Source organism: Triticum urartu, chromosome 2A, assembly GCF_056163025.1.
Source record: "Triticum urartu cultivar PI428250 chromosome 2A, HENAU_Tu73, whole genome shotgun sequence".
NCBI lineage: Eukaryota > Viridiplantae > Streptophyta > Magnoliopsida > Poales > Poaceae > Triticum > Triticum urartu.
The window spans coordinates 35,399,686-35,420,086 of record NC_141874.1 but is presented as its reverse complement, the minus strand read 5'-3'; the positions used below and the strand labels follow the sequence as shown (position 1 = coordinate 35,420,086).

Here is a 20,401-nt window from a genome sequence, read left to right as displayed (position 1 = left end):
TAAGAAAATAATCTCCGTGCATTTTTTAAAAATGCACATAATTTTGAATAAAACAATTTTTTTAAAAAATAGTACTTTATTTATTTTCCATAAATTCAAAAGTATTAATAAATTTGATTTTTTAAAAAATATGTATATAAGTGAACAAGAAACTAAAACATCAAAAAATATAGAAGAAAATAAAAGAAAAAAACCGAATGCCACCTTCCAAAGAAAGAAGGACCAGTCTACATGGCTTACCCGATAGCGCAACAGGGGTCTGTGGTCGCTCAACCAACTTCGCGGTATATACGAAATGTGAATTGCTATAAAAACCCGTAACAGAAAAATATAATTTATTTAAAACCAAAGAATGTCGTGGCAAATCGTGCATTACCCTCTAATGCATTTATAATGGTGTCACTAGGTAGTGGGACATACCTAGCCAATCAACTGGTACCAACTCACGGGTTAATCTTCTCATATATAACCTAGTATTCCTGTCTATTCACATAAATTCCCTAATATCTGATTTTTAAATTTTAATAGGCTAGTGAAATCAAGAAATAACACTTCAGTAAATCTAATTTTTTTTTCATTTCCACAATAAAAATAATTGAAGGACTCCAAAAGTTGAAATACTTAAAAATCAAACAGTAAGAAACAAGCAAAATAAAAAATAATCAAACGCATAAAAATATTGGAGACATCAAACAATTAGGAGAGTACAATACTAATCTGGATTAGAGCACTTAGACCCATAAAAACCATTTAATTCCCAAAAATTACCCCTTCATCTCAACAAAATGAAAATTTATATTTCTCCCAACCCCCTTTTAATACCTTTTTTTCTTGTCTGGAGACACTTTTCTATACTAACCAACACCACCTCCTACAACACTTCTTCGTCGCCTTTCAACAATAAAAACCCTTCTTCCCAACCAGTGCCTCCAGCAAGCCGTGTAGCCACCACCTTGTCTACCCCTACCCACTTTGTTAGAGACGCCACACACTATCACCACCGAGCAAAAGTTGACACTTTTGCAATGTCCCATGGCTCTTCCATGTCTCCAGTGCAGTCGTTGGAACCATCTAGAGAGCCGGCGCTACCATCCTCGCGAGCTTCAAGCAGGGCCGGTCCAGAGATTTTTGGGGCCTAGGGCCAACCTAGAAGCTGAGGCTCCTTAATATATACCTATTGGGACATTTACATATACCACTATTATTTTTACCTCAATATGCAGCTATCTAAAAGATGCGCATGCTTCTTATAATAGGGGGAAAATCGCATAAGGCAGCTATGCTTACCTCGGCCAACATCAACACATTTGGTGCCTCCATATGCATGTTCTTTTCTATAACATTTTTTTGTCTTCTGATGAGGGATTAGAACCATGTTTCAAGCCCACTAGATAATGAGGATAGTGGTTGAAATTTTATTAATTATAAAAGATTTGTTGAACAGAGAAATCAACATATTACTTGATATCATCTGCAAACCCGAAACCTTGTTTTGTGGCCACTTTGATCCTCAAGATCTAAGTTGAAATATTTTGGAGGGAAGGAACCGTCTGAATGCCCTTGATAATGATTACATTTTTATTCTAGAAAGGTTGTAAATCTCAATCGCAAAATCCATAGAGCCCTACAAAGAGAAGATCAAAAAGAAGCGAAAGACTAGGTGGATAAATACGTAGCTATTAAAGACAAGATCAATTCATGCTCGTGGTTTCACGGATTATGCAGAAGCGAAAACAATTTGCCAATGAGGCAATGACCTGCAGATGGCTGATGGTTGCACCTCGCGGCCTAGCGGATGCCGGATGGTTGATGGCCGGGTCGCCGGCATGGGCACACGGCTGCGGCGCAACACCAGGGTGCCGTGCGCAACAGCGACAATTAGCCAACGAACAAGAATCCCGCTGGTTCCCAGTGGCCGAGCGATAGGCAGAGAGTCCAAGATGAAACAAACCAGTGAACGTTCAGATATTCGGAGTGATTAACGCGTGCGGCCGTGCGAGTGTCGACGCTTCTCCTATCGCTAGCAGCAATTGGGCCTAGGCCATCTCCAGCCCCTTGTGCTTGCTTTCCTCCTTTTATTTTTTTTGCTACCTAATATTTTTGCTAGGCTATACTAACATAAATAACAGATCATGGCCCCACCTCCTGGCCTGGGCCCCGAGCCGTCGCCCCTTCGACCATACACCAGGGTCGGCCTGGCTTCAAGTCATCTCCTTGGCCCATACTAGCTGGCAAGCCGCCTCACTAGCCATGCCACTGCAGGCTCGAGCTCCTTCAAAACAAAGAATGGAATCCTCACATTCCAGCTTTTCGTTCCGTTGGGCACCACTCGTCCGAATGAGCAAGCGACATGAGAATAAAGACGACGACTACGGTTGCAACAATGGTTGATGGCAAGATCAAATCTCAGGCTTGACGCTTCCCCGTCGATGGGCGAGGTGCCGGTGATGACTTCGTCAACCTTGATGCTTTAACTTCGGTCGTATTTTAAATAGACTTTGTATACGAATTCATGTATGTTTTTTTAGTATAGGCCCACAGACATCCTGTGCCGGAGTTCGGCCCAACTAAACATGAAGCCCTAAATAGGGCCCACCCCCATCATCCGCCCCCTCTGTCACAGACCCACTCCACTCTCCGCTTCACTCGCCACCCCCAAATACCCAAACCCTCGCCGCCGACGATGGCTGGTCCCCGGCAGCCGCCGTTCACCAACGTGAACCCCGCGACGGAGGCCGATCTGCGGAGCAGGGGCCGCGACCCGCGTGAGGTGGACCGATCCACGGAGGAGCTACTCAGCAACATCAGCACCGAGGTCATCCCCGACCTGCCCGCCACCGACGGCGTGGACTACATCATCTTGAACGACGCCTACCTCCGCCCCAAGGCGTCAGCTTTTCCCCCACGCCCGCCGACTCGCCGGCCATCGTCACCGCCATCTCCACCGTCCTCGAAGCGCACACGGGACCCATCCCCTACGCCCGTCTCACCAGCAGCCACATGAGCGCCTACCAGGCCCAGCTCGCGCGCTGGCTCCAGCTCCTCGCCACCAAGGGCGTCCAGGAGCTCGCCCTCGTCAACCGCCCGTGGCCGCTCGACGTGCCCCTCCCGGCCGTGCTCTTCGGCATCGCCAGCATCGGCTGCCTCTACATCGGCCTCTGGAAGTTCCAGGACGTGGCAAGGTTACTACCCCGCACCTCCTTCCACCACCTCCGTGAGCTCGGCATCTGCAGCGTAGTCATGGAGGACGGGGACATCGACTTTGTCGTCGCCGAGAGCCCCATCCTGGAGACCCTCAGGCCTCAACATCCATGGATGCAACAAGGGGCTGCGCCTTCGCCTCGTCAGCCAGAGCCTCCGGTGCGTCCAAATTTGCAGCTCTGTTCCGGAGGACATCGCCGTGGTGAAGGCTCTCGCCTCGAGCGGCTCATCCTGGAGGGGTCCCGAGGCAACGCCGGCGGCTTGTGCACCAGGGTCAGGATTGGCGATGCTCCCAAGCTGCACGAGGAATCTTGCAGCCAGGGAACACCATCCTGGTTCCTGGAGATGCGAGACAACATCGTCATGGTGTGTACATCTCCTGTCCGCGGTCTAACAGTTTCTTCAGTTAGCAAAACATCCTCCAACAGTTGGAGGTACAATACTAAATGTGTGATTTTTTTTGTTCAATTGGGTTCATTTCATGCCGGGATAAATGCGAGCCAAGCGCCATGGCCACCAGCGTCAAGTTCCTGAGTCTGAATGTGCGTTTCAGAAGCCACACCGATTCCAAGATGGTTCTCTCCTTCCTCGGCTGCTTTCCCAATTTGGAGGCACTGCACATTATGGTAGTTTTTTTTTCATTTCATGTTTTGCTTACATTCGTACCGGTTTCCACTATGTCTTATGTGTAGAATGTTTGCGGCAGCAGATCATGTGTTTTCAGCTTCTGATTGATTAATTGCAGATAATGTACTATTATGCAGTTCTCCCAATGTCGATTGCTTTGCTTATTTACCTCTTGTTATAGCGTCTCTCACCGTGGTCATATATCATACAACTTGGCAATATTTGTGCTTTTGATGTTGTAAGTGGCATGTGGGGCCCATTTCTGACTTCAAAATTTACACATGATAAACCAAACACATTGCCACCTACAGTTTTTTGGAGGTCCATGTGGTTTATCATATTACTCTAAACCACGTCACATACTACATAGTGATTTCAGCTGTGAATTTTGCAACTGACATGCAGTGCCAGACTACAGTTTGCAGGTGATCTGTGTGATATTACCACAATGCCATGTTAGTTCTTTGCTACTTGAACGTATCATGTCATGAGTTATGTCTGATTAACTAATTACAAGGTTTTTGTCAAGCTTCTATTTATTCTTAGCCATCAGGTCTTCTCTACACATACTACATAGAGACTAAAGTACAAAATCATAATTCTGGGGGTTGCATTGCATGTTAATTTCAGTTAGTTATGACATTTGTTATGAATTCTGGGATTGCAAATTGCTGTCTACAATTTGCTGGAGGGGCCTATGTAGCATGCCATATATATTGATGCTTTACTTCTATGTTGCACCGTATCAGGCATTTATGTCTGATTAACTAATTACAAAGAAGGTGTAATGACTTATATCTGAAAATTCTTCTTGAAGAATATATTTGGAAAAGTGTGCATGTGTTAGGAGAGCTACACTGCAGCTCGAATCTGTAGCTTCAGTTCTTAATTTGTTATGCATGAACTGTAATAATGAGGCAACCTTAGTTGATGTTGTTCTGTACTAATAGGCTACTTGGTACTTTGTTTAGCTCTACACATGGAAATATTGGCATGTCATATCTCCGACATATCAGTGAAATCAAGCTACTGTTTGTTACGCCATAGGGGGTAGCATCTAGGTATGCCTCGTAGTATAATGTACAATATGTGTTTCACGAGTCACGACATAGGCTGGGGCTTCCTTGAGCAAAATATCTGCCACCTTCCTCAAATGCTTTCCCAGTTAATATGAGGCACTGCAAACTATTAATTTTCATTATATACTCAGCATGATTCCTAATAGCTGAACTGTTGAGTGATTTAATTGCTTTTTTCTCCTGTAGTCTGAAAATGTGATTATGAAGCTGGTAGTGCCAGGATGAATCTCAACTTTTGGAAGCTGGTCAAGCCCACTAAAAATGTCAAGTCGTGCATCAAGGTGTTCTCTTACAAAGAATTCCGAGGGGAGCTCGGGGAGGTTGTCTTCCTCAAGTTCTTCTTCCGGAGCACGAGGGTGCTGAGGACCGTGTCCGTCTCCATGGCTAATCCAAGCTTCACGTCATTCTCAATGGATGAGGCGACTCATAAAGCGCAGCAAGCTTCTAACAAGATGGCCAGTAGTTCCTACAAAATGGTGCTTCTCGGGGGCACAGGTCCTGAAGGAGGCATGCCCTGGAGCTTCAAGACATGTACCGATTACTCTGTTGAGGACCCTTTCTCAGTGGTGCAAATTCACCACAAAGCTTAATATCTGTGAAGCAATAGAAGTTTTTCTGATGTCAACTGTGAAGCATGTCCGGTATTTGCTTCTTCTACTACCTGTATCCTGACTTTGGTGGTATTGTAAATTATTGTGGGAAGCGTAGAACCCTTTGCTCGGGCCGCATTACATTATATAGAATACATGCCGTGTCTTACAAGGTTTAGATCGATACTAGATCGATCGGTTACAGAAGAAAGATCGGGAGAGGGTGAAACGGAAGAAGAGATATAATAGGTTTACAATTTAAACAGAGTTCTATCTCTATACAACAACTAATTCTAACACCCCCTCAATCTAAACCTCATGAAACTTTGCCAAGGTTGAGATTGTATTTGAACTCATCTAACCTTCTCATGGTGAGTGGTTTTGTGAAGCCATCAGCAAGTTGGTCTCTCGTAGGTATGAACCGAATGTCAAGTAGCTTTCAAGCTACCCTTTCTCTGACAAAGTGAAAATCAACTTCAATGTGTTTGGTACATGCATGAAAAACAGGATTAGCTGAGAAGTAGGTGGCACCAATGTTATCACACCATACCTAGCAGCTTGTGGAGCCTTAATCCCAAGCTCATAAAGTAAAGTTTGTATCCACATTACTTCAGCTGTTGCATTTGCCAATGCTTTGTACTCCACCTCGGTACTTGACCTTGAAATTGTAGCCTGTTTTCTTGCACTCCATGATACAAGGTTTGTTCCCAGAAACACAGCAAAACCACCTGTGGACCTTCTGTCATCAGCACAACCTGCCCAGTCTGCATCAGAATATGCAGTAACAAGCATGGATGAAGACCTGGTAATATGAAGCCCAAGTCCCTCTGAAAACTTAAGATACCTCAAAATTCTCTTGACTGCAGTCCAATGAGTAGTTCTAGGTGCATGTAAATATTGACATACTTTGTTCACATAATAAGAGATATCAGGACGTGTAAGAGTCAAATATTGTAAAGCACCTACAACACTCCTGTAATTTGTTGCATCCTCTTGTCCAAGTACTTCTCCACTTTCAACTGTAAGTTTTTCTGAGGTTGAGATTGGTGTACTCACAGGTTTACAATGTTCCAATCCCACTCTCTTAAGAATATCAATTGTATATTTGTCCTGTGTGAGAAGTATGCCATCCTTTACCTGTTTAACCTCTATACCAAGGAAGTAGTGAAGATCACCTAGATCCTTAAGAGCAAACTCCAGTTTCAGATCCTTAAGCAGACAAGTAGTGGCATCTGAGCTTGAACTAGCAACAATTATATCATCTACATAGACAAGCACAAATATGGTGATATTGCCTTTATTGTAAAAGAACAAAGAGGTATCTGCTTTAGATGGTATAAACCCAAGTTGTTGTAATTGCATGCTCAATCTTGAGTACCAAGTTCTAGGAGCCTGTTTCAAGCCATATAAAGCTTTATCCAACTTACAGACATAATGTGGTGTGCTTTGGTTCTCATATCCCGGTAGTTGTCGCATGAACACTTCTTCCACAAGAACACCATGAAGAAACGCGTTCTCAACGTCTAGCTGTCTTAGACTCCAACCTCTGTAAATAGCAATAGACAACACAAGCCGAATAGTAGCTGCCTTAACAATAGGGCTAAAGGTATCTTCATGATCAATACCAAATCTTTGTTTAAACCAATTAGCAACTAATCTAGCCTTGTACCTGTCTATACTTCCATCATATTTTCTCTTGATCTTGTATACCCATTTACAATCTATAACATTATTTCCCTTCCTTGGTGGTACTAAATGCCAAGTTTTGTTTTTCATGAGTGCATTGTATTCGCTATCCATAGCCTCCTTCCACTCTTTATGATTAAGAGCATCATGCAAATGAGTTGGTTCACCAAAACTACTAATAAAAGCTCGTTTGACCCTGTCGTACCTTACAGTGCCATCGGTATATTCCTTTGCCTTGATAATACCTGACTGAGATCGAGTATGATGATGAGGAGCTGCTGGCGAGGTTTGCACAGAAGATCCCGATGTAGCAGTAGCTGTTGGTTGCGCCACAGAAGATTCTGCAGGATCAATTGCAGCTGAGACAGCAGCAGGTTCCCGATCCAGCTCCCGATACAAGGAGGATCGTGACCCAGATGCGCCAGGCGTCCCGCTGTCGGCTCCTGGGTCAGCCCATGGGCTGGTGGCGCGCGGTGATTCGCCCCCGTCCGTGCCTGGAGAGATGGGCTCAGCGGCGGGCCCCGCTGCGCGAGGGTTGTCGGCCACCAGCGCCTCTGAACCGGTGGGCTCCACACGGTCGGGCCGGTCGGCCACCCGAGCCCGATTGGCTGCATGCGGGCGACCATGATCGTCCTCAGGTCGCGTGTCGATGGTGACAGCCAGGCTGGCGCGGGGATCTGCCTCGGATCGAACACCGCTGCCACCTGAATCTATATGGGATCCGGCGCCTCTTCTGCCTTTTTCTGCACACATAAAATCATGAACTGAATATGCGCAAATATCTATAGAATCCGAATTTTCTATGGAATTCTTCACAGGATCAGCTTGATATAATTCACCCCCGTGTTCTGGAAGAAGTGCTATTTCAGCACGGAGGAGAGCTCCCGCATTTGGGTGAAGTTTGGCAAATGGAAAAAGAGTTTCATCAAAGACAACGTCTTGAGAGATATAGATACGGCCAGTTGCAATCTCTAAGCATTTGTACCCTTTGTGAAGATTACTATAGTCATGAAAAACACATTCGGTAGATCGAAACTCAAGCTTGTGGCGATTATATGGACGTAAATTTGGGTAGCAAGCACACCCAAATTTTTTAAGAGAATTGTAATCAGGCATTTGATTATATAATCGCTCTAATGGAATATAATTTCCAATGACCTTACTAGGAAGGCGATTGATAAGATAAGTTGCTGCAATGAATGCTTCATCCCAATATTTGAGAGGCATGGAGGCATGTGCAAGTAGGGAAAGGCCCACTTCAACAATGTGGCGATGTTTTCTCTCGGTAGAGCCGTTTTGCTGGTGAGCATGAGGACAAGATACATGATGTTCAATGCCTATGCTACAGTAGAAAGAGTTGAGCTTCTCATACTCCCCTCCCCAGTCACTCTGGACTGCTAGATGTGTTCTTGTTGAGGAAGAGGCTCTGTTACCATGTAAATTATGGTGGGAAGCGTAGAACCCTTTGCTCGGGCTGCATTACATTATATAGGATACATGCCGTGGCTTACAAGGTTTAGATTGATACTAGATCGATCGGTTACAGAAGAAAGATCGGGAGAGGTTGAAACAGAAGAAGAGATAGAATAGGTTTACAATTTAAACAGAGTTCTATCTCTATACACCAACTAATTCTAACAGGTATTACTACTATATTTCATACTTTTGTGTTAAATTTGTGGTCCGTTGTTTGGTGGGAAAATCAGAAATACTATGCACTGACGATAGTTTGCTTGCTGTGTAACCTGTATCATCAGTTTCCCACAGTATATGCTGCTTGCAACATTTTGAGTGCAGCAGCAACATGTTTCAGCTGCCTTTTGTGCATCCTGGTGTCCTGATTGTCATGTAGATCAATTATCAACAAAAAATTCCAATTGTCTTTAGGCATGCATTGTTATGATCAGATATATTCCTTTGAACTTCATCGCAAAATATCTTTGATCAATATGGCTTAAAACACCAGGAGGTACCATGTCATTTCAGACATTTTGCCTGCATATCTCATTGAGCTTGTCAATCTAATTAGATTATAGCAGTTCTTACATCTTTTATCATTCGATTAGAAAATTTCTTTGATCTATGATTTTACATTGCGTTGTTTCTTATAAATATATTGTTACCTATGGCAAAGAAGAAGCGGACCAATGTGATGTGTAATTTTATTTTGGCCTTAAGGATCCATTACTTTGCATATGAATCCTTTACTTTTGTGCATATATGCTCTGCTAGCAGGACTAGACTGAATCAGATGATCTTACTTTGCTCCTTCCTATCTCCAACAACTAGATTAATGCTCGATTTTACAACAAAAGTAACCCGATTTTACAGCAAGTAGTCAGCTGCCGCTTGATTTTATTATAAAGATTGATTTAACAAGGCACTGAAAACATTCAGTTTAGGCTAAGAAACTTGTGAAGATCTCTCTAATTGATTATTTTTTCTTGGTTCGATAAATACTTGGCTGCAAAATTTGCAATATTCTTGCCTGGCTCCCTCCTTCAGACATAGCCTCTTTGGCCTTCTGCCTTATGCATCCATATAGAACATTCCTCTTGTGCTCCTCCCGCCCATCACCTCTCCGCATCTTTCCTTCTCATCTCGACACGCATGCATGCCGATCCCCATGCTCTCCCAAACCGCTTCCACCTAACCCTAGCCTCTAGCCGCGGCCGCCCCGGGCCGCGGCCGCTGCCATCTGCCGCCTCCGCTGCTGCCGCCGCTACCCCCTCCCGCCGCGCCGCCGCACCCTCTCCCCGCAGCCGCGCCGTCCCTCTCCCAGCCACCGCGCCACCTCTTCTGCCGCGCCGCCGCAACCCCTTCCCAACCCTAGCCGCCGCTACTCCTCTAGCCACCGCCGCTCATCCTCCTCACCGTGCCGCCATGTCTTCTAACGCCTCCACCTACTCCAACCCTTTCGCCGAGCCGGACCCTGCCGACATCCGCGACATCAACATCCATGAACGCGCCCCGTTTGTCCTCGATGCCACCGACTCCATGTACTTCGCGTGGAAGACGTACTTTTCGCTCCTCTTCCGCGAGAACAATCTCGTGGATCATGTTGACGGCACCGCCGACTCCCACGCTATGGTGGGCGACTCCGAGTGGACCGCAATCGACGCTACGCTCATCAGGTGGTTCTTCACCACCATCTCCAAGGACCTGTTTCACACGGTCGTGAGCGATGGTAATGACGCCCACGCCGTGTGGGTCAAGCTCAGCGGACTCTTCAACGACAACAAGCTTCAGTGCCACATTTTTTTGCAGCAGGAATTTTTTGACTGTCATCAGGATGAATAGTCCATCGATGACTATTGCCACCGCCTGAAGACGTTGGCGGATGAACTCCGCGACATCGGCGCCAAGGTTGATGATGACCTCCTCCTCAGCATGCTCACCACCGGTCTCAACGAGGACTTCGGCAACGCCGTCTCCAACCTCACCTTGATGCTGGAGTCCTCCTTCCCCAAGTTTGTGGCATACTTGGTTGGAGGAGCGCCGGATGAAGGGGGTGAAGAAGCGTGTGCAGCACCACGCCCTCGCCGCCGGCACCCCCCTGCGGCGCCCCGCTGCAAGCTGTCCCGTCCGCTCCGCGGCAACAGCCGCCGCCCCGGGATTTTTCCCCCTCCTACCCGCGCCCCCGTTCCTCCCGCTGCCCCCAGTAGCAGCCGCAGGGTGGCGGGCGGCGCGGCAAACGCCACGGGGGCGGCCAAAAGCAGCAACAACTTGCACACATGGGGGCCCCTCGTCAGTAGCAGCTGGCCACCCCACCGTGGACTTGTGACACCAGTCTGTAGACGGTGTCGTTCACGCATACTCGATGCCGGTCCCTCGGGCTCCTGCCCCAGGCATCCTTGGGCCCCGTCCGGTGAGTCACCAGGTGTACTTCGTCGCTCCCAGCACCGCCCCCTACCCGGCATCGCCGGCCACGGGAGGCTATGGCGCCGCCCCCGCGCCAGCTTACTGCGCCGCCCCCGCATCTGCCTATGTTGGGTTCTACCTGCCCTAGGTCCCGCCGCCGTGGGATCCAGCCCTCCTCGCCGCCCTACATTCGGCTCCGTCACCGAGTAACTATGGTGGCAGTGGTGACTGATACATGGACTCGGGCGCCACTGCTCACATGACTGCTTATCCCGGTAACCTCACGTCTTCCACTATCGTTCATACTCCCACTCGCATCACCGTTGGTAACGATTCCTCTCTACCCATTACACATGTCGGTCATATGTCGTTTCCTTCCACCTCTACTCCTATTAACATGTCTAATGTTCTCGTCTCTCCTGACTTAGTAAACAACCTTGTCTCTGTTCGTCGCCTTGCTCGTGAGAACCCTATTACTGTTGAATTTGACGATGTTGGATTTTCTGTGAAGGACGCCCGTACATGGATGGTACTCCACCGACGTGACAGCCCGAACGAGCTCTACCCGGTGCATCCTTCCGCCGCCAGGACCACCCGTCCAGCCGCCCTCGCCACTAGTGTCGATCTTTGGCACGTCTGCCTCGGTCATCCCAACTCCACAAGTTTGCGTCAGATTCTGCAGAGTTTTTCATTCTCATGTAATAAGGTTGACGACCACACCTGTGAGGCATGCCATGTCGGCAAGCACGTTAGTCTTCCCTTTAATGAGTCTACAAACATTTCCAATTTTCTGTTTCAGTTATTGCATAGTGATGTTTGGACGTCCCGGTTGCAAGCAACATGGGTTATCTATACTATTTGGTGATATTGGATGTTTTTCCCCATTATGTGTGGACATTTCCTCTCCGTCGCAAGTCTGACGCTCTTGCTACACTCACTGCTTTTTACTCATATATCACCACACAGTTTGGTCGTCCTATTCTTGCCTTGCAAACTGACAACGGAGAAGAGTTTGACAATATTGCCATCTACAATCTCCTTGCGACTCACGACGCCATTTTTCAGCTCACTTGCTCCTACACGTCACAGCAGAATGGTCGCGCCGAGCATGTCATCCGCACTATTAATGACCATGTCCGCACATTGCTCTTCCACTCCAACGTGCCTCCTCGGTTCTGGCCGGACGGTCTTGCAACTGCCAACCTTCTCATAAACATCCGCCCGTGTCGTCCTCACTGGAACTATACTCCTCACCAGCTCCTCTTCGGTGCCGTTCCATCTTATGATGGTCTTCGCATTTTCGTGTGTCCCCGTTATCCTAGCACCACGCCCAATACCCCTCACAAACTCACTCCCCGGTCAGTTCCTTGCATCTTTCTCAGTTATCCTCCCAACACCAAAGGTTATCGGTGCTATGATCTAGTGTCCCACTACGTCTTTACTTCGCGGCACATGTACTTTGATGAGCCGGTGTTCCCATTTCAGCAGGTACAGTCCTCCTCGGCGTTTCCCACGGTGCGGCTCGCCCTGCCACCACCTACGGGGAGCCGCCACCACGCCGCGCCGAGCACTGGGCCCGGCCCTGCCCACGCTTCCGGCGCCGGCCGCCCCCTCCCGCGGCGCTTCGGGTGTGGGTGCCCCTCGGGCGCCCCCGCAGCCGCGGCCTTTGGCGCCCCCTCGGGCGTCCCCACTGCCGCAGCCTCCTCGAGCGTCCCCGCCCCCGAGGCCAACTAGGGTGCCCCCGCTGCCACGGGCCCTTCGGCCGCCCCCGTCGCCGCGGCCTCTGGCGCCGCTGCGGGTGGCCCCTCCAGGTCCTCGGTGACCGGCTTGAACTCCCACTCGAAGGTCCCCCTCTCTTCTCCGCCGACTGCAGTCCACTAGTAGAAAAAGGGTCCAACGTGAAGCACAATAGTGCCGGTTTGAATTTCAGCCAGCACTAATGTGTACAATAGCGCCGGTTCGTGGCGGCGATCAATAGCACCGGTTCGTGGCGAACCTTTAGTACCGGTTCATGCCACGAACCGGTACTAAAGAGGCTGTGTCAGCCTGCGATCAGGCTATGGCCCCACCATCACCATTTAGTGCCGGTTCGTACCACGAACCGGTACTAATCAGGTTATGGCAAGCTATTTTTAGTCCCACCTCGCCAAGAGAGAGGGACTAGGAGCGGTTTATAAGCCCTGAGTGCAGAGACGATGAAGAAGAGGCTCAATGCTCACGTTGCTTAGCTTCAAGCCTTCAGGAATATGATAGATTGCATGGAGCTACGCGCAGTGCAGTTTACACTATTCCGAAAGGCTTGAAGCAAATTAACGAGCATTGCACCTCTTTTTTATTTTTAATAACTTATTACAACTCCGGACTTCTTCTGTTATGGCAAAAACTAATTGCACGTCGGCATTTCTTTTTTTAAAACTTTGGTTATAACTCCAGACTTTGACCATCAGGTTTTGCAGAAAAGAAAAAATAACAGAAAAGAAAAAAAACTATAGCTGAAAAGAAAAAACTATATAAAAAAACTACTCAAAAATAAATAGAAGAAAATAAATATAGCAGAAAAGAAAAACTACTCAGAAATAAATAGAAGCAAATTAACGAGCATTGCACCTCTTTTTTATTTTTAATAACTTATTACAACTCCGGACTTCTTCTGTTATGGCAAAAACTAATTGCACGTCGGCATTTCTTTTTTTTAAACTTTGGTTATAACTCCAGACTTTGACCATCAAGTTTTGCAGAAAAGAACAAATAGCAGAAAAGAAAAAATAGCAAAAGAAAAAATAGCAGAAAAGCAAAAATAGCAGAAAAGAAAAAAACTATAGCAGAAAAACTACTCAGAAATAAATAGAAGAAAATAAATATAGCAGAAAAGAAAAAACTACTCGGAAATAAATAGAAGAAAAAATAAAGCAGAAAAGAAAAAAAATTATATTTGCTATTTTTCAATCGTTCACAAAATGACCGTGAAATTGAAAATCACTACAAAATGAACTCTGAAAATGTTGAATTTTGGCAAACTAGATGAATAAAACTACTCACAAATAAATAGAAGAAAATAAATATAACAGAAAAGTAAAAACTATACAAAAAACTACGCAGAAATAAATAGAAGAAAATAAAGCAGAAAAGAAAAAAACTATAAAAAAAATTGGGGCGCTGGCCTGTGGGCCTGCTAGGCCACAGGCGTGCAATTACAAGCCTTAAAGGCCCAGCAGACTCACAGGGCAGCGCGCAGAGTTTAGGCCCACAAGCCTGCTATATAGAGGAGTTCGAAGAGGTAGCCGCGGCTGGGTTTATAAACCAGTGCGGCTGCCCTTCGCCCGGTGAGGTGGGACTAAACTTTGGGGTAGCAGCGCGAGGCCTTTAGTACCGGTTGGTGGCTCCAACCGGTACTAAAGACCACCCTTTAGTACCGGTTGGAGCCACCAAACGTTACTAAAGGCCTGCTCTTCCTGCCTCTTGGCCTGGCCAAAGTTGGCCTTTAGTACCGGTTGGTGGCTCCAACCGGTACTAAAGGCCTCTCCTATATATACAACACATACAAAAATTCAGTTAGATCTCCCCACTTCTTTCGTCTTCAACTTCTCGCGCGCCGCTCGAACCCGTCCTCGCCACCCGTCGCCCGTCGTCCGTCGTCGTCGTCGCTGTCCCCGCCGCCGCCCGTCGTCGTCGCCGTCTCGCGCCGCCGCCCCGAACGCCGCGCGCCGCCGTTCGTCGTCGTCCCGCCGCGGTCCCGTACGTCTCTCGCTCTCGCGTATACCCGCCGCGCCGTCGTCCGTCGTCATCTCAGCCGGCCCGTACGGCGGCGCCCCCGCCCGTACGTACGCCGCCGCCCCCGCCCCGTACGCCGGCGGTCCCGCTCGTACGTACGGGGCGGCGGCATACGGGGCCACACACATACACACATACACAAACATATATACGTACACACTACACACACACATACACACACACACATTTTTTTACTCATTTTCTATTTTTTAGAAAAGTTAATTAGATGATTGAATGTTTGATTAATGTCGAATGTTAGATAGATAGAAAATTGTCGAACTAGAGATTTGAACTAGTTGAATAATTAATATAACTAGTTTATTTTTAGTAAGAAAATTATCGAACTAGTTTATTTAGGTATATGAGATTTGAACTAATTGAATAATTAATATAACTAGTTTATTTTTAGTAAGAAAATTGTCGAACTAGTTTATTTAGGTATATGAGATTTGAACTAGTTCAATAATTAATATAACTAGTTTATTTTTAGTAAGAAAATTTAGGTATCTGAGATTTGATGATCTAATTAAAATATTATTTGTTAATGAGTTTTTCTGTTTATTTAATTTTTTATATATTTTGAGTTTATATAAATGTTAGATTAACGTCGAATGTTAGATGAATTAGATAGAAAAGTTAAATATATAGTAATATCAATTGTTAGAGATGAATATAGTTAGATATATTAATGTCAAATGCTAGATGAATATATATTTGGCTAGATATTAATTAATGTTAGATAGTAATAGGTGTTTAATGTTTCACCTATATGAACATAGGAAATGTCATCTGACGACGAAAAAGATTTCATTATGTGCGAACACTGTGAAGACCAGCGCGGCCTGTGTGATAGAAATTTCCTTGTTGATGGTAGGCGCTTCAGCATCAAGCTGGATGAGACATTCGAAGTTGATACAGTAAGTCACTTTGTCAATTATTATTTGAATGCAAAACTTATGCTTCATTTGCTTCAACTTATAATTTTAAATTTTCACTATTCTACTAGCGCATCCCCTGCCATGCAAGAATTTTTGTCTTGGATAAGATAGGTTTTAGTGCTATAGATGATATGGAGGTAAAGACAGTTTACTTCATGGGTATACTTTCAACGTCAAATTATATAATGGAGACACATACACCCATTTTGAATGCAAAACTTGGCAAGCACTATGCAAGGCTTATGCATTTGAGCCTGGTATGGTTGTCACCTTTGATATTCGTCCGGAAGATGATATTGAAGGTAATATAGACATCTGGGTCGATGTGCAAACGCCTCCAGTTCTACCATTATGTGAGTTTTTCTCAACCATGCATGCATATGTTTATGTCTTTGATACAGTTTATTCAAAAATAGTTGACAACTAATTTGTATTGTCAGCTTATTTCGGTTCAAGCAAACATGTCCGGCGCTTGGTAGACAGGACCTACTACTGCCCCGGGGCTCAACTAAACTGCGAGGAGATAAGTATTATGTTTCATGGCTTGAGGATCTTAATACTGTCAAGACAATTTTTTTTCCTGAACTTAGAAATGTTAGTACTCAAAACGTGCGACTAATGGTGATCGTATTGAACTACGGTCACATCTATAATCGAAAGATGGTAAGATTTTAACTATTTGTCCTTAATTAGTGCATCTTTTGCATACATTATTTTTGAAGCTAAACTTTCATTGCTTAGTATATTAATTACTATACGATGTTCTTCAACAGGGACTTCCGATGACAGTTTTGCCTCAGTGGATCGAGACTAAAGGTGACATGTCAATGGTTAGCTTACGGCCAAGATATCCTACATTGCACATGAGTGCATTCAGGATTTCTGAAAGCGAAGAATGCTTAATAGTGAAAGATTGGAGTAAAATTGTTAACGATCGCAGAGAAGTACTAAGGGGCAGCAAGGAGAAGCGCAACCCAAGATTAGGAGACAGATTCATCTGCATGCTCCAGTATGATGAATCAGGAGAGCTATACATGTTCTATGCTATTCTACCTGAGAGGGAGCAGCACTAGTTCATGCTCTTAATTAGTGTCTCATGTCCGTGTCCTGAACTTCGATGTTGGTGATGATTATGTTGAACTCGATGATATCTTTGCTTCTGTTATAAAGTGAATGTTTCCTCTTTAAGCTAGCCAGTGTTGGTGATGATTAGATAGCTAGCGGTAATGACTATGATGATTAAATAGTGGTAATTAGACGACTACGATGATTTTTAGCTAGCTAGAGTTTATTTATTTATTAATATATGATGATGATGATGATGATGACTACAACTCATTATAACGTAAAACAATCCTAAATTTAATTGATAACACAAATTTAATTGAAAAATACAAAATAAAACAAAAACCCACAAACATTTAGTACCGGTTGGTGTTAGCAACCGGTACTAAAGGGCTCCCGGCCCCCGGAGCTGGCTCGTGCCACGTGGTTTCCCTTTAGCACCGGTTCGTGCTGAACCAGCACTAAAGGGGGGGGGCTTTAGTGCCCACACTTTAGTGCCGGTTATGGAACCGGCACTAAAGGGCCTTACGAACCGGTGCTATTGCCCGGTTCTGTACTAGTGGTCCCACCTATCACTGGTGTGGTTACTCGAGCTCGGACTGGGCCGTTTCATCCAAGCATGCGTAATACCTCAGACGAGTATGCGTGTGCCGCGTCTACCTCGGCCCCATCTCTGCTCCCCACCTCTGCCTGCGCAACCCTTTGGGATCTGAACTGGCTTGCTGCGATGCGTGAAGAGTTCGACGCCCTGTAGCACAAAAGTACGTGGGAGCTTGTCCCGCGGCCTCCCTGTGCCAATGTTATCATTGGCAAGTGGATTTTCCGCCACAAGACTCATCCCGACGGTTATCTTGAGCGCTACAAGGCGCGATGGGTGGTGCGCGGTTTCCGCCAGCGCGCTGGCGTGGACTTCACGGTCACCTTCGCCCCGGTTGTCAAACTGGGCACAATTCGCGCTGTTCTCCAGCTTGCTGTCTCTCGCGCCTGGCCAGTTCACCAACTCAACGTGTCCAATGCTTTCTTGCATGGCCATCTCGACGAGCAGGTGTTTTGTAAGTAGCCCACTAGTTTCGTCGACACCGACTATCCGGACCACGTGTGCTTGCTCTCTCATTCTATTTACGGGTTGAAGTAGGCGCCTCAGGCCTGGTACCAGCGGATCGTGGCCTTCCTTCGGTAGTAGGGGTTTCGGTCCACACAATCCGATGCCTCCCTGTTTGTTTGTCACCAGGGCGCCGCCACCGCTTACCTTTTCTTGTATGTCGACGACATCATCCTGACCGCGTCCTCGCCAGCGCTACTTCAGCAGATGACAGCTCGCCTCGGCACCAAGTTCGCCCTCAAGGAGTTGGGGGCTCCCCACTACTTCCTCGGCATCGAGGTTATCCGCCATACCACTGGCTTCTTCCTGCATCAGCAGAAGTATGCCTACGAGCTTCTGGAGTGATCCGACATGCTTAACTGCAAGCCTGCTTCCACACCTATTGACACGAAGGCTAAGGTGTCTGCCGTCGAGGGCTCTCCGGCGTCCGAAGCTCCCTTTTACCGCTCCATCGTCAGTGTTCTTTAGTACCTCACATTGACGCATCCGGATATCCAGTATGCTGTCCAGCAGGTGTGTCTCCACATGCATGCCCCTCGTGACACTCATTGGGCTCTGGTGAAACGTATTCTCCGGCATATACGTGGCACCACGGCTATGGGTGTCACCCTGACGGCATCACCCGACACCAGCCTCGTCACCTACTTTAACGCCGACTGGCTGGGTGCCCCGACACTCGGCGCTCCACTTCCGGCTACTACGTCTACCTCAAACCCTCTCTGATTTCGTGGTCGTCTAAACGACAACCCACGGTCTCACGATCAAGTGCCGAGGCCGAGTACAGGGCAGTGGCCAACGCCGTCGCGGCGTGCTCCTGGCTATGACAGCTTCTTCAGGCCACGCTTGGCTACTGCGACAACGTCTCCACGTTCTACCTCGCTGCCAACCCTGTACATCATCGCCAGACGAAGCATATTGAGCTCGACATGGACTTCATTCGGGAGCATGTCGCACATGGTCGTGTTCGAGTTTTGCATGTGCCCACCGATCAACAGTTCCCCGATGTTATGACGAAGGGTCTACCCACCTCGACTTTTGAGGGCTTTCGGTCCAGTATTTGCGTCACCGGCGATGCTTTGACTGTGCGCGGGGGGGGGGGGGGGAGGTGTTGAACATGTGTACACGTATGTAGGACTGGGTTTTGTATGTCGCACCTGTAGTGTCTCTCTCCCTCTGTATTTACTTGTATCTTGAGAGACAAGACACCGGTCGCATGATACGTCTCCAACGTATCTATAATTTTTGATCGCTCCATGCTATATTATCTACTGTTTTGGACATTATTGGGCTATATTATCCACTTTTATATTATTTTTGGGACTAACCTATTAACCGGAGGCCCAACCCAGAATTGCTGTTTTTTGCCTATTTTAGGGTTTCGAAGAAAAGGAATATCAAATGGAGTCCAAACAGAATGAAACCTTCGGGGACGTGATTTTCTCATCGAATACAACTCATGAGACCTGGACCCTACGTCAAGGCATGTAACAGGAGGCCACGAGGTAGGGGGGCCCGCCCTACCCTACTAGGCGCGCCCCCACCCCCGTGGGCCCTCTATTGCTCCACCAACATACTTCTTCCTCCTATATATATCCACGTACCCCCAAACGATCAGATATGGAGCCAAAACCCTAATTCCACCGCCATAACTTTCCATATCCACGAGATCCCATCTTGGGGCCTGCTTCGGAGCTCCGCCAGAGGGGGCATCGATCACGGAGGGCTTCTACATCAACACCATAGCCTCTCCGATGAAGTGTGAGTAGTTTACTTCAGACCTACGGGTCCATAGTTAGTAGCTAGATGGCTTCTTCTCTCTTTTTAGATCTCAATACAATGTTCTCCCCCTCTCTTGTGGAGATCTATTCGATGTAATCTTCTTTTTGCGGTGTGTTTGTTGAGACCAATGAATTGTGCGTTTATGATCAAGTCTATCTATGAATAATATTTGAATCTTCTCTGAATTCTTTTATGTATGATTGGTTATCTTTGCAAGTCTCTTCGAATTATCAGTTTGGTTTGGCCTACTAGATTGATCTTTCTGGCAATGGGAGAAGTGCTTAGCTTTGGGTTCAATCTTGCGATGTCCTTTCCCGGTGACAGTAAGGGCAGCAAGGCACGTATTGTATTGTTTCCATCGAGGATAACAAGATGGGGTTTTCTTCATATTGCATGAGTCTATCCCTCTACATAATGTCATCTTGCTTAAGGCGTTACTCTGTTTTTTTACTTAATACTCTAGATGCATACTGGATAGCGGTCGACGAGTGGAGTAATATTAGTAGATGCAGGCAGGAGTCGGTCTAGTTGTCTCGGACGTGATGCCTATATATATGATCATACCTAGATATTCTCATAACTATGCTCAATTCTGTCAATTGCTCAACAGTAATTTGTTCACCCACCGTAGAATACTTATGCTCTCGAGAGAAGCCACTAGTGAAACCTATGGCCCTCGGGTCTATCTTTATCATATTAATC

General features: G+C 46.5%; 1 pseudogene; it reads left to right on the top strand.

The window, feature by feature from the left end:
• The first annotated feature begins 2,683 nt into the window (after positions 1-2,683).
• Positions 2,684-5,503, top strand: LOC147983314 (uncharacterized; annotated as a pseudogene).
• The last annotated feature ends 14,898 nt before the right edge of the window (positions 5,504-20,401 follow it).